This window comes from Lynx rufus, unplaced genomic scaffold, assembly GCF_022079265.1.
Source record: "Lynx rufus isolate CCGP_SWC_20201006 ecotype Redwood Valley unplaced genomic scaffold, mLynRuf1.p SCAF_5, whole genome shotgun sequence".
Taxonomy (NCBI): domain Eukaryota; kingdom Metazoa; phylum Chordata; class Mammalia; order Carnivora; family Felidae; genus Lynx; species Lynx rufus.
Genome location: NW_025814867.1, coordinates 107113550 through 107132143, shown reverse-complemented (window position 1 = coordinate 107132143; position 18594 = coordinate 107113550). Strand labels below are relative to the sequence as shown.

The 18594-nt window shown below is 33.7% G+C and overlaps 1 pseudogene; it reads left to right on the top strand.

Moving 5' to 3' along the window:
* The first annotated feature begins 15891 nt into the window (after positions 1-15891).
* LOC124527381 (uncharacterized) lies at positions 15892-15984 on the top strand (annotated as a pseudogene).
* Positions 15985-18594: the final 2610 nt, after the last annotated feature.

Here is an 18594-nt window from a genome sequence, read left to right as displayed (position 1 = left end):
TCAAATAAATTTATAAAGATTAGCATTTATAAAACAACACAGATCAAACACATTAACCCCCTTCCATTTCTTAGCTCTGTGTTATAATCTCTTACATCTTTATAAATCATTTTTGTTTACAAAAAGTTAAACATTTATTATCTGCTTACTTTCCCATGACCCTGTAAGATAGATGAATCAAATCTTAATATTCCCATTTTACAGATCAGGAACCTGAAGTTATATAACTTTTCCAAACTTAATAAAACTAGTGAGTTGCTTCATCACAAGTAGAATTCAGATCTCTTCATATCAGCCCATTTTTCTTTGCATTATATTTCATCTTTTTCCTTTTACATCATTCTTTATTTTATCTTTCAGTATTAAGGTACATAGTTAGCCCTGTCAGGATCACTCTGATGGAAATCATAAATACTAGGTATTTGAGAACACAAAAAATCTTATTAACTGTAAAATATAACTCTGATCACAATCTTTTTTGATGTTAACTGGTAATAACTTAGTTAAAATGCCAAGGTACATAAAAAATGTTTGGAAAACATTCCTAATTAATTTTTTAAATGTTTTTATTTATTTTTGAGGGAAAGAGTGACAGCGCAAGCAGGGCAGGGGCAGAGAGAAAGGGAGACACAGAATACAAAGCAGGCACCAGGCTCTGAGCTGTCAGCATAGAGCCCGACGTGGGGATCAAACTCACGAACCATGAGATATCATGACTTGAGCCAAAGTCAGATGCTCAACTGACTGAGCCACGCAGGTGCCTCAAGAAATCATTCCTAATTAATTGGTGTTATTTGTTATATATTTCTGCTAAATGTCTTTTCTTACCTTCTTATATTTTTAAGCATCCGTGGACTTTTTTCTACAAAGAATGAAGTAAAATACTGGTTCCCTAATTTTTATTCAAGGATATGGACTTTGAGCAGTCATACAGAAATGAAGTATTCTTTCTATCTCACTCATGCCAGAACACAAGTTTCTCTTCATTTTATACTAAGAAATCACAGGTTAAAATTGAGGGGGAAATTAGCTTTATTCTGCCTTATGTGGAATGATATTCACTGAATGGATTCATAAGCACACTAGGTAGCAGGGAGGGAATATTCCAGCTGTGAGTCTGGCCTCTGGACTTGCTGAATTGTATACTCATCATCCAAGGGGCCATGTGTTTACATTGAATCTGAGAGCTGATGACATATATTCTTGGAAGACACTTATTCTCTGCTTCTGTACTTACATTGTTGATGAGATTGGAGTAGGGTGAGGCAAGACAAAAGTGAATCCTTGCACTTTGTAAGATATGAGAAGCACTAAATTGAATAGTCATGGGGATCTGGAGATTTAAGAGTTACAGAAAGAAATGAGAATGAATGTAAATCCAGGAACATTCCTTCCCTGATCCTATTTGTTGCTCTTTTCTCCCAATTAATTCTTTGGTATCCTGCTCCAAACCCTAAGCCACAATACTTCCCTCTGTCCATGTTCTCTCAAATGTTCTTATCTTTCTGATAATTTCAGAATCCTTTAAATGCTGTTTTTTGCCTTTAGCCAAACAAGCTGCCCACTAGGAAGTGCATAAAGACCACCCAGAGCATTTCAGCAGATCTGCCCAACAGTGAGCTGATGTTGATAACTGCCAATCCCAATTTGCCTGGCTTCAGGGAGCCTTTGTATTAAAAAGTGCTGTCACATATTTTTAATTTCCCCAGTGAGTCAGCTCCCCCTCCATGCCGCCCCATCAAAGAACTGGATAATATCAAAATATGAAAGAGGACATGCTGTTCCGGAATTTGTGTGTTTTTTTTCCCTTCTTGATTCAAAAGCAAATTTGTGAACATGGGGCATTGTGTCGCATGAGCAAACGAATTAGATTAACAAAGAATTAAGAACACAATATTATATTCACAGTTAGACCACTCTCATGTAGACTGAATTGTACATAACTATTCTAATATGATTGAATTGGGAAGATTCAAGCACTGAGGCTAAATCTGGATAATCCCTTTTGTTCTTGTTGAAGCAGTTACTTTGTATATTTGAGCATTGTCTTTTCCTCACCTACTTGATCCAAATTTATTCAAAGTCAGTGGGATTTTCTACTCCTAAAAAGATACTTTAGCATTTTAAATCATTTTTTTAGAAAAAAATTAAATGCAGTCAGCAGAGTAAACTAAATATAAGGCAAGTTAACCATAAGTGTTTCTAATGGAGAAAAATGAATTAAAATGAATCAATGTTTTCAATACATTTCCCTGGAATCAGATCAACTTCATGATTAATTCCTGAATTTGAACAGGGTGCAGTTTGTAAAGTAGCCAGTTTACTGAAGAGGCAAATATAATGGTGCCATTTAGCTTCTCCTTGGACTTTACTACCCATCCTTTTTAGATCTCCTTTCTCGGGCTCTGCTATATTGATCTCTTCACTAGCAAAATCTACTCTGATCCAGTTTTCAAGCCAAATGTTGATTTGATGTTAAATCAGAATGAGTATATCCAATCTCATTTGCCTACATTACTATCAATTCTTTTTCTTCCCACACCAACGCTAACATGTACACAACCATGAGGACTTAGAATCACTGGGAGGTAATTAAATTTGATCTTGGGACTTCTGCATTATACTCAAAAATACAAGTCAACTCTGCTGGGACTCCTATGATTGAATTTCCAAACACAGGTTTCCTCAATTTATGTATCCTGAGTTATTCAAACAGGATATCATTCTGGTTCTTGTTCTGAGTTCCTGTTCTAGAGATTCACCTAACTCCCAAGTCCACCTGCAGCTAGGGTCCTTCCTTCGTTTTCCCTATCATTTTCCTGCTTATCTAAAGTCCTTTCTTTGATCTCCAGTTCATGTTTATGGTCTTGACCAAAGACAAACCACCCAGAGATTTTGCCCCTACTCTCTGAACTGCCCAGTTGTAACTGCACAAATACGGAGTGATATACAATCCAAAATTAGCGGCTCCTTGAGGTTTTACTCATCTTGTTTAGACTGAATGTATTTCCTCACTCTAATAGATTAAGATTCTACTCATTTCCAGATATCTTCACATCTTAGTATTTTAAAAACAGCTTTATAAATCCATGGTACTGAAAATTTTAAGTTGAATGACATTCTGAAGATTAGCATATCTTTACTTCATCTAAAAACTGGAAGAAGACTACATGTTAAAGACATCTTAATGAATAATTAATAAATGAGGAAATGTGAAAGTTCTAGCACACAGGGAATTATCAGAAAGATTTTTTTTTCAAAATGATAGATGAAAACAAAAAAATTAAAATAGGGAAATAATCCAACTTTTGGCAACCCTTCATGTTATTTAAACAAATTTCATTTTCCTTTGTTCTAAAATTACTTGGTATAACAAGAGCATAGTTGTTAAATGGTGATAGGAATATAAGATAGAAAATAAATAAGAAATTAATAGTAGAATTAAAAGTTTTAAGAACCTTCAAATAGCTATTTCAATGATTTCAAAGGCAAATTATAAAAATATATTTACTGAGATCAAAGTTATTACTACTTAAGAATAATTAGTATCAAATGAGAAAAGTAATATGGGAATTCTGTTACCACATATGAAAAAATTTAAATAGGTGTAGTTTTCAAAGACATATTGTATTAATACAGGTAATATCCAAGTAGATCAATAAAATAACAAAACAAGAGATTCTAGAAATAGATCTGCATATATATGGGATCTTTTTTTTAAGTTTATTTGTTTGAGAGAGACAGACACAGCAAGAGTGGGGGATGGGCAGAGAGAGAGGGAGAGAGAGAGTCTCAGGCAGACTCCACACTGCCAACATAGAGTCTGATGGGGAGCTCAAACTCACAAACTGTGAGATCATGACATGAGCTGAAACTGAGTCTGACATTTAACCCGCTGAGACACCCAGTCGCCTCATATATATGGGATCTAAAAGAATGACAATGCTGCTATTTCAAATCAATGGAAGAAGGATGGTTGATTTGATACATGGTTTTGGAATTGGATTAAACCCATTTTGATTCCACCTTCTGGGGTTATGAAGATTGCCTGTTTTCCCTGAAATATTTGGCACAGTGAAGGAAGGTGGATATCTGACCAAAGTCATCACCAGCAATGCCAGAAGGAGGTTGGGGATGACGAAGCAGATGTCTGATAGGAAAAAATTTGTATTCAGACCAAACTGATTCCATCAACCTGTGTGACTTTAGCAAGTTACGTAATCCTTTCTGGAAAATTAACCATTTTGGCTAGACTTTCAAAATTGTTGATATAAATATGATTATAGTATTCATTTAAACTTTAATATTCTCTTTATTTATACTTATTATCTTGTTTAGATCCTTTATATGTTTTCTTCATGTTCCCTTAATTCTTTTATTTTTTTCAGACTTCAAAGCTATATTGTCCTTCTAGATCTTTGCAAAGAACCAGCTATTTGTTTTATTGCTCCAATCTAGTTTTGATATATAATTTCCTATTTTCATCTTTTATACCTATAATTGTTTTTTTGTATATTATTTATATTTGCTTCTTTCTACAGCTTTATGCGATGCAGTCTGATGAATTTTGCCCCCATATTAATTTTCTCCAGGGGGTTTAGTCATCTTTGCAATGTTGTGTGCATGTGTGTGTGTTTCTTTTCTTCCTTTCTTTTTTTGCCTCTTATGCAGTTGAAGTTCTTCAAATACTTAGACTTTGAGTATATCTACAGAGATACATAGATATACAGAGATAAAGATATTTGGTATTAGTAGTAGTAATTGCCTATGCTCTTGTCACTTGTGGATGTACATGTAGCATCTGATTAATGCATAGCAATGGCAGCTGTGATGAGTTTATGCGTGAGTGTGTAGTTAGGGATAGAGGGATTACAGATTCACTTCAGGTTGGCGATATGTTTTCCCACATGGAAATATATTTCTTTCTTCTTTCCATAACATTTAATATTACTTGGAACACATTCCAAAGTCTTGGGTACTCTGACCATTTCCAATGTCAGAACTGTTTTATCACTGGGTTTGTGGCTTATATCTGCACATGAGACTGATCAGCTCTTCCTCAGTCTTTAAACTAATTGAATCTACTTTCATTAGCACCTTTATTATCCCTGCCTCTACTGCAGTGATCTTTGAATTTAGGCTCTCCAGCTCTCCTGAAAAGCAAACAAAGATTTTTCAAAAACTTACTATTTTATTTATTTTTTTTTCAACGTTTATTTATTTTTGGGACAGAGAGAGACAGAGCATGAACGGGGGAGGGGCAGAGAGAGAGGGAGACACAGAATCGGAAACAGGCTCCAGGCTCTGAGCCGTCAGCACAGAGCCCGACGCGGGGCTCGAACTCACGGACCGCGAGATCGTGACCTGGCTGAAGTCGGCCGCTTAACCGACTGCGCCACCCAGGCGCCCCAAAAACTTACTATTTTAATTATATGTGATAATTTCTCCTATCCACTGGGTTTTGGCATGATTTGGATTTTGTCTATATTTTCCTTTTCAGAAATTGCTTACAGATATAGTCAGCAGGTGAATAGACATAGTCACTAGATATAGTGACTAGATATAGTCAATAACTCCCTAAAGTGTTGGTATTGCTGGGTATTTATTTACTAGTTGTTCTTTTTGTAATTTTTGCTGTTAAGTATTTGTCAGTTTGGTGTGATTTTGGAGAGAAAAGTCAGCCATTTTGCATTTGATACTTCCTGTTTTTGTCTAACAAATACCATGCCTGAGAGCAATGGTTCTCAAATTTCAGTCTGTGTTGGAATCACTGGAGCTTCTGATTTGATTAGTAGAAGGCCTGAGAATCTGCATTTCCAGTGAGTTCCTGGGTGATGCCAATGCTGCTTGTCAGGGAGCCACATTTTAAGCATCTCTCATAGAGTATTCCTTCAAGTAGGTCTAGAAATATACTTTTCCTCAAATCAAACTGCTGAAATAAAGGTTTTTTCCTTATGAATTATTTGGTGGAAACATTCATTTTCAGATGAAGAAAATTAGAATCAGTGAAATTAAGGGACTAACACAAAGCTGATTGATTGGTTGACTCAGGAAAATCTGAGCAACACATTTGATCCAGGAAATAATTAAGTGACCGGCTTCCTTTTCTAAATGTTGTATTTTGTGAAAAATAAGTGTTTGAACTTTCCACCTAGGAAGGCAACCTTGAATTTCAGCAGAAAATCCTTGGGAGTTTGAAACCAATGCTTTCTTCTGACACCCAAATGACTGTTCTGTTTGTTGGTGCATCTGGTTTTTCTTCCATTTGGTCTTAGAGGATCCCTGTAAACATGTTAGTGTTGGCATAGTTCAACAGTAAGTTTAACATTATCAACTAATATCAACTTCCTCTTGCTCTTTTAATCCTTTGGCTTCTTTCCTTATCCATTTCAGAAAAGGTTTCCTTATAATTTCTGTTCGGGTCACAGGACTTGTCCTTTTTCACTGCTGTCACTTAATTGACAGTTTAAACTAGATTATATTTAAATATTACACATACTACTTATCATTAAGTTATAATTGCAGTGAAATTTAAGCTAGAATCAATATTAAGTGTTCGCCCAAACCATTGCATTCAGCTTGATTAATGATTGCAATTGATTGATGTGAATTAAGAATGGCAGAGCATTTAAAAGCATTACAATGAACAGCTACATTTAATTTTCACAGCAATATCCTCTTAGAATGTTTTACATGTTAATGGTCTGAGAATTCGGAATTCTGTACTAGGTTCTAAAAATAATAATCAGAGATTTAGGATAGTACTGTTCTCCCCATTGCTTAAAATATCCAAATATAAGAAACCTAAGTTCCCTACTTTACTGTAAATATTTTGGCTTTTCTTTGTAATTAAAACAATTTTTTTTTGAGAGAGAAAGCGTGAGTGGGGGTGGAGCAGAGAGAGAGGAGACACAGAACCTGAAGCAGGCTCCAACCTCTGAGCTGTCAGCAAGGAGCCTGACACGGGGCCTGAACTTAGGAACTGTGAGATCATGACCTGAGCTGAAGTCTGACACTTAACCAACTGAGTCACGCAGACGCCCCAATGTTTTGGCTTTTTTAACTGAATTATAAAGTATTTTGTCATATCTACAGATTTCCCCCTGAAGTTGTGAGGTAATAATGCTGCATTAGAATATATATAAGAAGAAGGAAGGAATAGACAAGGGGGTATGTTAAAACTTCCATATTTCAAATGTTCAGGGGAAAGAAAGCTTCATGCTTTACTAAACTTGTCCATAAATAAAATAAAATAAAACAATAATTTATAACCATGCTTGCAAATTTGGGGAGCACTTAACTTACCCAATAAATAGAGACCAAGGATGAATGCAAGCATACTGTGCCTCAAGACTGAAATTGGCATTACAAAGTGGAGTACAGTTCTGTGTATATATGTTGTCTGGAATTATATTTATTCTTCCTTTCTCGAATACTAACAGAAAGGTTACTTACTTGATTAGTTTAGGTAAGTTAAATTTATTTTTGTATTTCTAGTGAATTTGACAGCTTTCAAGGGAAAAAATTAAAGATCATCCAATGTCTATCTTAAAATGAAATTAGATTGAAAGATTGATACAGTGCACATGTAACCAAAATTGTATCCTTAGCATTTTGTTTTTGTTTTGTTTTCTTTCTCTTTCTCTCCCTCTCCCCCCCCCCCCTCCTGCTGCCACTCCCACCCCCATGCCCACTTTTCCAGCATTGAAAAGAATTCTGGTTCCTTAGCTAACTTGTTTTGCTTTTCATCATATCACAAATGGAAAATAGCCAGTTGTGGAGAAAATGTTGATGGTTTTGCACGGTACAGGAATGTAGTTTAAAGCTTAGCTATGTATAGAGTCAGCCTTTTTTTCTGCCAAAATGAATAAACCTCTCCGTGAACCTATGAAGTTCACCTTGAAGTTCATGGTGAAGTCAACAGAACTTTTAAGCACTAAGGGAGGCAGAGGAGAAGTAAACATTTCTACCAATCACAAGATAGAGTGGAACATAATTAATTCTAACCCACTAAATTAAGATCTTGTAATGTCAGTTTAAGTGTATTCTTAGTGTGGAAGTGGGGAGTGGAATATGTTTGCTTGCTGAAAATATTGCCTGGACATTTATAATATTTCTGTAGCACATTTTCTGGCTTAGATTGAAGAAATCAAACTCTTTTTAAACACTTAATGTAACACTTATATGTGTTGAGAAACAAGGTAGTCTTATATTTTATCAATTAAAAAGAGTCTGAGATGGTTTCCTATAGATGGCTTCATCAAAGTTCTATATATTTAAAGCTTTAAAAATGTCAATATATTATAATTATTTATCTGACTTCAAACACATTTTTCAAAAATATATTAAATTTAATATTTTACTCAGAAGCATTTCTTTTTTTTTTTTTTTTTAAATTTTTTTTTTCCAACGTTTATTTATTTTTAAGACAGAGAGAGACAGAGCATGAACGGGGGAGGGGCAGAGAGAGGGGGAGACACAGAATCGGAAGCAGGCCCCAGGCTCTGAGCCATCAGCCCAGAGCCTGACGCGGGGCTCGAACTCACGGACCGCGAGATCATGACCTGGCTGAAGTCGGACGCCTAACCGACTGCGCCACCCAGGCGCCCCTACTCAGAAGCATTTCTAAACATGTGTATTTGAAATAGTATGTTTTTATTCTTACTGGTGTGTGTTATAAAAATTATATGTAACAAAATATATTAAAATTTGAAATAGAGGCACCTGGGTGGTTTAGTTGGTTGAGCGTTCAACTCTTGATTTTAGCTCAGGTCATAATCTCAAAGTTCGTGAGTTTGAGCCCAGCATTGGGCTCTGTGCTGATAGTGAGGAGTGTACTTGGAATTCTCTCTCTCTCTCTCTCTCTCTCTCTGTCTCTCTCCCTCTCTCTCTGCCCCTTTCTCTCTCTTCCAAAATAAACAAATAAACATTTTTAAAGAATTTGAAATATAGGGGCACCTGGGTGGCTCATTTGGTTAAGCATCTGATTTTGGCTCAGGTCACGATCTCATAGTTCATGAGCTAGAGCCCCACATCAGGCTCTGTGCTGTCAGTGCAGAGCCTGCTCTCGGTTCTCTGTCTCCCTCTTTCTCTGCTCCTTCCCGCTTGTGCACTCACTCTCTCAAAAATAAATAAATAAACATTTTTTTTAATGTGAAATATATTTTATATATAGGAAGAAGTATTATAGTAACTTACCGATTCTGTTATCACATTGCTCATTTTGAATATATAGTTTTAGGCTATAGAATTTTATTTATTTATTTATTTATTTATTTATTTATTTATTTGATAGAGAAAGAGAGAGCAGCCGTGCACATGACAGGGGAAAGGGCAGAGGGAGAGAGAGAATCTCAAGCAGGCTCCATGCTCTGTGTGGAGCCCAATGCGGAGCTACATCTCCTGACCCTGGGATCATGACCTGAGCTGAAATCAAGAGTCAGATGCTCAACCCACTGAGCCACCCAGGTACCTCAGAACTATGTAGAATTTTAGGATAGAGTTATACTACAGTAATCTGTCATTAAAAAGACTTTTGTTGATATGTGCTTATTTCTGCCTGATTAGTTATCTCAATACAAATCTTACTGACATGAGAATGAGATTCTATGTTTAAACTTGAATATAGGTTGTAGTATAAATCCACTTTTAAAGATAATAGATTATTCATTAATTATAAAAATAAGTTCAATGGGAAAAATGTAAAGATGAGAAAAATTCTCCATAATCCATCCAAAAGAGTAAATTATTTTTAACAAGATAATTATTTTAACACTATTTATTACTCTTAAAAATATGTATACCTTTCAGTGCACTCTATGCTTAAGGTGGCAGTTTTCAGACATATATTATGAAATATGTAGTTAATAAAATGTTGAGAAAATCTGTAAAAATAAAATAAAATTAGACCTGTACTTACCATAACATGGCAGAAAAGTTATAAGTAAGCTAAACACTTCAATTTAAAACTGAAAACTGAAAAGACAAGTGCATGTGATTTCACATTTGTTTTTGCCCATCACATTGCATTTTACCAGCCAGCAATCTGCAAAAAGGTATGGTACCTGAATCAATTTCTCTTTCGTAGAGCTTTAAGAAATGGAAGACATTTAGATAAAAAGTAGAAGAAAATTTTGCAGAAGCAAAGAGCTGTTGTGTCTGTAAAATAACTAATTGAAGTGTGTACCCTCCTCTTCGTGTTCCCTAATGTTTGGCAATCCTAGTGCAGAAATGCTGAACCTAAAGAAGCTGGCCTCAGATCCCACTCCACCAGGCTGTCAGTGCCCAGCATTATCAGAACTCAGCAAAATTTCACAACTGGGTGCCAAACACTAGGTGTTTCTAATGTATTTTTTCCTGGCTATCAATGGTGGGTTAAGTTCTCAAAAATGGAGGCATTTGCAATTCTCACAGTATGCATCTACACAGTTTATTAAAACTTGCTTTATGCAGTAATATTCTTAATTTGGTAAAAAATATCTGAACATACTTAGGCTATTGATTATGACAAAAACTATTTTTCTATTTGATGATAAAACATATACAGATATGTTAAACCTAATTTAGGTAACAATACTATAATAACCCATTCTTCTTTTAATAATTCACTATATTAATACAAGTATTTTAGGAGTTATTTCATATCATCTGCTATACTCACATTCTCCATGACAAACATAGAGATGTTGTGTTTTGCATACAATCATGATGAAATCTTTTTTTGTAGAAGAGAATATTATTTGTAAGTATGCTAGCATTAATTTCTTCTATGATTATTATCATTAAAATCATTTCCCTCTCTACTTATGGACCACAAATTACTCTTGTTCATAAAAATAAAAAGAAAATTGCTGGGGCGCCTGGGTGGCGCAGTCGGTTAAGCGTCCGACTTCAGCCAGGTCACGATCTCGCGGTCCGTGAGTTCGAGCCCCGCGTCGGGCTCTGGGCTGACGGCTCAGAGCCTGGAGCCTGTTTCCGATTCTGTGTCTCCCTCTCTCTCTGCCCCTCCCCCGTTCATGCTCTGTCTCTCTCTGTCCCAAAAATAAATAAACGTTGAAAAAAAAAATTAAAAAAAAAAAAAAAAAGAAAGAAAATTGCTTTCTAGGACAGATTAATATTTCAGTGTCACTATTGCAAGATATCTAATGGTCTCATGTTAATAACAACATGATGTCCTTTCTTGGACTTAAATGAGAAATACTTATAGATTGCAATATGTTTAGTGACATTTTTGTTTTTAGTAACATGTATTCCTTTTGCATTATTTGGTTTTTGCAGTGGTGTTTTGCTGAAGCAATTCATATTTATAAAATAATATTTCAACCTTAAAATAGTATTTAAATCAGTGAGGGTTAAAAATTAGACTTCTTTGTCATAAGTTTTAGCAGGGTTGGAAAAACTTATTCTATGGAGCAAAAATAAAATTTGCCACTCCCAGTAATATTATAGGACTCAGAGATTTTCAACCAAAAATTGAATTTAGTTAAATGATTGGCTGTGTGGTAATTCTAAGTAAATTCAAATCCACCAGAATGGTAGGCTAGTGACATAAAGTTGTTTATTTTAGCTGCAAAAGGACAATCAATAACTGAGAATTCCTTAACTACAGTGATTTGAAAAAATGACTTTTTTTCTAAAGTTAATTGAATTTTTAAAGCATTTTTTCCTGTGAAGCAAAAGCATTTCTACAATAGCTTTTGTTTATAAACCCAAAGGGGCATCAAAATGGAATACTGGAAATTGAAGCAATGATTGTTAAGCGACAATAAATCATGTTCAGAAAAAGAGTGAAAGCATAGATCTATTGTTTGATGAACAGAGTGTCCTGTTAATAAGTGAGAGAAAGTAGAAAGAACTGTGTAACAAATTTTACTTCCCTTTTCTTCAGAAAAAAAAAAACCCTAGAAAGGGCAGAATAAATAAAGCAGAGGTATAAGTTGAGTGAGGAAAGTATAAGAATGCATATAATTGTTTCAATGAAATTAGGATACTAAACTCAGAAAATTTATCCAACAATGTCAAATGAATTCATAGATGTAATTTCAGAACACCTGTCAGTAATCCTAACAAACTCATAATAAAAGGAAAATATGCCATAAGACTAATGATGGGTAAATGCTTTCAAAATTAAGGGAAGAATAGAAGCCAGAAATGACAGGTAGATTCTAAGAAAATTCTAGAATAGATTATATGTTTCAGAAAGTTTCATTAGCATAACTTTAGAGTTGGGATTTCAGAGGAAGAAAAAAATATGAGATATTCAAGATACAATGGGATGTCATTAAAATGAATATGGAATTGTTGCCTAAAGCTAAGGAAATGCAGATTCCACTGAGAAATCAATGAAGTTTGCTATACCTGCATAGCTGTGAAGATTTTCATCTAACCATATCAGATTAAAGAATACCAATTGAATAACATGCAGACTTGGGAACCCTTGTTTATAAAAAAAAAGAGGAATCAGAATGTTTATCTGTGACTGGAGAAAACTCAAGATGTATACTGTCCCTAAATCCCTTGCTTTGTCTACAATCTTGAATAAACAATGTCAGTTTTTTGTGAAGGTGGGATTTAACAATCACAAATTATCATTTTAGTAGACTCAAATTGCTTGAGATGCTAACATTTCTCCCAGAGTTGGTAAATTATCTTCTCAATCCCCACAATATTTTAAAGTTAAATTTAAAAATAAAGTAAATTCAAAGAACTAATTTAGTAGTTTAGAGATATTGTAATTGTCAGCATTAATCCCACTGGTAATCTCTCTGATTTTTAATTTTATTTTTTATTATTTTTTTTTTAAATGTGTTTTTAAAGAAACGCAAGGAAATTTTTTTTTTTCAGCGTTTATTTATTTTTGGGACAGAGAGAGACAGAGCATGAACGAGGGAGGGGCAGAGAGAGAGGGAGACACAGAATCGGAAGCAGGCTCCAGGCTCTGAGCCATCAGCCCAGAGCCTGATGCGGGGCTCGAACTCGGACGCTTAACCGACTGCGCCACCCAGGCGCCCCTGATTTTTAATTTTAATTAAAATATATACTTATGGGTTTGTGATTTTGTCAACCAAAGAGTGTAAGATATTTGATGAAGTTTGTAAATGGCAGAGGGGTGTTTAAGAGGTCTGGATTAATAATATGTATTCTTTTAATTTGTGAAATTTAAAGCATTTGGAAGGATTTTCTTGTGAGTAGGAAAGGATTCCTTTCCATGTAGTTAATTAACACATCCACCACCTCACATATTTACCTTTTTTTTTCTTTTGGTGAGAACATGTAGGTTTTATTCTCTTAGCAAGTTTCAATTATACAAAATGTCATTATCAACTCTAGTTACCATTTATACATTAAATTCTCAAAACTTATGCATCTTATAACTGAAAATTTGTACCCTTTTACCAATCTCTTCCTATTTCCCCCCACAACCCAGCCTCTGACAACCACTTTTCTACTCTCTCTCATGAGTTTTTCTTTTTTGTTTTTGTTTTTGTTTTAGATTCCAAATGTAAGTGATACCATGTGGTACTTTCCTTTCCTTGTTTGTCTTACTTCACTTAGCATAATGCTTTCCAATTTCATCCATGTTGTCACAAATGACAGAATTTCCTTCTTTTTAAAAGCTGAATATAATATATATATGTACACATGTATACATAACATATATATGTATACATGTATACATATATAAATAAAAGCTGAATATAATATATATGTATATATATATACATATATATATATGTATACATGTATACACACACACACATATATATATCACATTTTTGTAACCTGTTCATCTGCCAGTAAACACTTAGGCTGTTTCTATACTTTGGCTTCTGTGAATAATGCTGCTATAAACATGGGAATACAGATATCTCTTTGAGATAATGATTAGTTTCCTTTGAATTTATATACCCAGAAGTAGCATGGCTGGATCATATGGTAATTCTATTTTTAATTTTTTGATGAACCTCCATACAGTTTTACAAAATGGCTATACCAGTTTACATTAAGGATTCCTTTATCTTCACATCCTCACCAGTGTTTGTTATTTCTTGTCTTTTTGTTAAAAGCATTCCTAACATGTGTGAGATATCTCTTTATGATTTGAATCCACATTTCCCTGATGGTCAATAATGTTGAGCACTTTTTCAAGTACTTGTTAACTATCTGTATGTTTTTGGAAAAATGTCAATTTGGTCCTTTTTGGTTGGGGTATTTTATTTTATTTTTTGCTTATTGAATTGCTGAGTTCTTTGTATATTTTGAATATTAACCACTTATCAGATATGTGGCTTGCAAATATTTTTTCTCATTCCATAGGTTGCCTTTTAATTTTGTTGATAGTTTCCTTCGCTGTGCAGAAGCTTTTTAGTTTAATGTAATTAAGCTTGTTTATTTTGTTTTTGTTGCCTTTCTTTTGGTGTCAAATTAAAAAAATTATTGCTAAAATCAATGCTAAGGAGCTTATTGCCTATATTTTCTTCTAGTGGTTTTATGGCTTCAGGTCTTACATTTAAGTCTTTAATCTGATTTGAGTTGATTTTTGTGTATGGTTAAGATAAAATATGTAATTTGAACTTAATAGTTTAAACTACTAGATTCCAAATTTTTAATAAATGTATGACCTAGGTAGCTATTAATACTTTTCCTTCCACAAAATCATTTTTAGACCTAGAGAAGTTCATGCATATGAATGCCTTAGAATTCTGCTTCAGAATTGCTCTCATACCATAAACAAAACATCTGACAATTTAACAGTCAGACAAAATATATGAAACAATCATTTTCAGACATTGAAAAACAAGTCCCATTGGGCTATAATCCCTGAGAGAAGAGAAACAAATGAACTGGGTCCTACAATACTCTAGCTTATTGCTAGGATGAAGTTTCCAGGAGAAAGCCTGATAGTCTCACTGAGTTGAAGATACAGCAATTAAAGTTTGGAATATCTAGACAGCTAAAATTTATGGTGTAGAATTCAAGGGATGAAGGAACTGCACATAGAACAATGAAAAATTTAAGAAGGATGCTTTAAGCATTGATTGAGTACTGATGCATGCATGTGTTAACAGAGACTCCCATAGTCCAAGCATGAATCACTGATTAGCAATACTACTCAGAGCTCACACAAACTGTAAATAATTTGTGTAAAAAGACCTTATAATAATGGAAACATTGGGTAGAGTCTTAACAGATGTGTGACACTTCAGCAGTTGGGATTACATTATTCCCAGAGATAAAATCTATGTAAGACCTCTCCAAACAAAACTTAATGTTGTGTTTTAATGGATAAAATTACCACAAGCTACTTATGTATGCATCAGAACAAAATCTAACATTCTTTAAAGGAGTTCAATAAAATCCAGAAACAAACAACATAAAATTAAAAATTGTCCAACATTTAATAAAACATTATCAAGCATGTAAATAAGCAGGAAGATATAAACCAAAGCAGGAGAAAAATCAAGTAGTAGAACCAGACCCTCATAATAATGGAGATGATGAAATTTATAGACAAGGTTGTTAAGATAGCTATTATAAATATCATGAACATGATCTATAATCGAAATGTCAATATGAACACATAAAGAAGAGAGATGGAAGATATTATAAAGACCCAAATGGAATTTGTAGACTTGACATGCAATATCTTAAGTGAAAAGCACACAGGATGCGATTAAAAGCAAATTAGGCATGGAAGAGAAAAATATCAGTGAGCATAAAGATATATGAATAGAAACTATTCAAAATGAAGCACAGAGAGAAATAAGACTGAAAAGTAAAAATGGCCACTGTTTGGTGTGTTATTGAAAAATGTCAATTGTCTGCATGTGTAATTGGAGACCCTGAAGGAACAAGGGAGGGCAGAAAGAATATTTAAAGAAATAATGGCCAGTGTTCACTTTGGCAGCACATATACTAAAACTGGAATGATACAGAGAAGATTAGCATGGCCCATGCACAAAGAAATAATGGCCAAATCATTTTAAAATAGATAAAAAATAAATTTACAGATTCAAGAAGTTCAACAAACCCAACAGTGAAGAAGAAGAGGGGAAAAAAAAGCTAAAACCTGTCTGACAAATGATTAAAAGGCCAATGATAAAAAATATTAAAAGAAAGAGAAGCAAAAAGACACACTATATATGGAAGAACTAAATAAGAATCTCAAGAGCAGGTTACATCAAACTAAAAAGGTTCTGTACAGCAAAATAAATGATCAACAAAATAAAAATGCAACCTACCTAATGGCAGAAAATGTTTGCAAATCATATAATTGATAAAGGGTTAATATACAAAATATATAAAGAACTCACAGAACTCAATATCAAAGCCATCATCATTCATCTGATTAAGAAATAAGCAGAGGTCCTGAATAGACATTTTTCCAAAGAAGACATACAGATGGCCAACAGATACTTGAAAAGATATTCAACATCACTCATCGTCAGAAAAATGCAAATCAAATGATATTTCATCTCACATCTGTTATAATGGTTATTATCAAAAAAGACAAGAAATAAAAAGTGTGGGTGAGGATGTGGAGAAAAGGGAACACTTGTACACTGTTGATAGGGGTGTAAATCCATGCAGTCACTATGGAAAACAGCATGGAGGGTTCTCAAAATATTAAAAATAGAACTATCATATGATCCAGCAATTCCACGTATGGGTATTTACCCTAAAGAAACAAAAACACTAACTCAAAAATATATATTCACTCCTATGTTCATTGCAACATTATTTATAATAGCCAAGATACGGAAACAACCTAAGTATCCAGAGGCTGTGCAAACTAGCAGATAATGAACAATGTCTGTAAAGTACTGAAAGACACAAAGAAAAGATATAGATATGTCAACTGAAAATTCTATTCCTATCTAAATTATCTTACAAAGAGAAGCAAAATCAACTTTTTCATATTTAGAAGAATAGAGTAAAAACTTAAAATTTAAAGGAAGTTCTTCCCATAGAAAAAAAGTGATACCAGAGAGAAAGTTGGGTCTACACAAAGAAAACAATAATCTCAGAGATTAAAAATATGCAAGTGTATATAAAATAACTTTTTCTCATTTTTAATCTATTTAAAGTATAATTAGCTGTTTAAGTAAATAATGTCTATCCAGAATTTAATTGTATGCAACCATGGCAGAAATGATGGGAATAGGGAAAATAAGGTTTAGTACTTTCAGGTCCTTATGCCATATGTAAACCAACACAGCAATATTTGAAGGTAGATATTGATAAATTAAACGTGTATGTTATCAATTCTAGATCAATCATCAAAAAAGATGAATAAAACAAAGAAGTATAGTTAATAAGCCTGTAGGGGACATAAACAAAAGTACAATAATGATTCAATTAATTCAAAAGAAGTAGAAAAAGTTGAAAAATATTAAAGAATACATGGGACAAATTGAAATAATAACAAGATATCTATAATTATCATATATAATAGAAAAATAAAGCCCATATATACATTTCCTGTAAGAAACCCTCTTTGGCTCAGTTATTCTGGTCCAAATCTTGAGATGTGGAGGAGTACTCAAGAGTATTACACTTGATATATTTTATGCCATTAATGAATTCTGTTTAAAAAGAGTAAAAATCAAGTCACAAATCTGGGAGAAATACATGCATTTACTAAAACAATTCTACCTCACAATTCTGTTTTTATTCTATTTCAATTCTGGCCCAGAGTTATACTGTGATTCATTGGTTGAGCCAAAATGGGTACCAAATAAAAACATTTTCTTAGGAAAACCACCCAAACTACAGGAAAGCAACACTATTTAGTTCCTTTATTTTCAGTAATTCATTCCTTTAGCTTAGGACTCTGATCTCTCATGCTATCAAGGGAGACCATCTTCTAAACATTTATCATAATTGTCCTTTAGTATAAATGAAAGCTCTAAAGGAAAGTTTTGATAAAGGAGGCTGACAAGAAAGTTGATGCCACTGAATGGCTGAGTGGAAATTTATGGATGGAAAGGATGGACATGGGACAGAAGAAGAGACCTGAAGAACACACATATAAATCGCCTTAAGTATTGGCCTTGAATATCTCATTTATTACTTTTCAATTATCTGTCTGACATCTGAAATTACAAGCATGTGTGCTAACGTTATTCTTAAGGAAAATGTAAATATTGTAGTCCCTAATTCTTCTATGGGGTGAATTGGATATGTGATTATAGGGTGTTCATGTATCACACACTAATTTCATAAAAGATAAATTCAGTAATTAGAAGTTATATTTTTTATGAGGTATTTTTTAAACAAAGGTTAATTCTTAACTAGTTTCATTTATAATTAAACTGAAAATGTCACAATTTTCTTCTAAAATAAATACACATATTCAAGTAATCACAGTAGTTGACTGAGATTAATAGAGATCAAGTTGTGGTCTTTATTATACCTGTGATGGTTAATTTTATGTCTCCATTTAGCTAGGCTATGATGTTCAGATATTTGGTCAAACATCAGTCTACATGCTTCTGTGAAGGTGTTCTGTTAATGTGATAAACATTTGTATTAGTACACTTTGAGTAAAGCCAAATTTTCCATAATGTGTGTTGGTCTCAAGCATTCACTTGA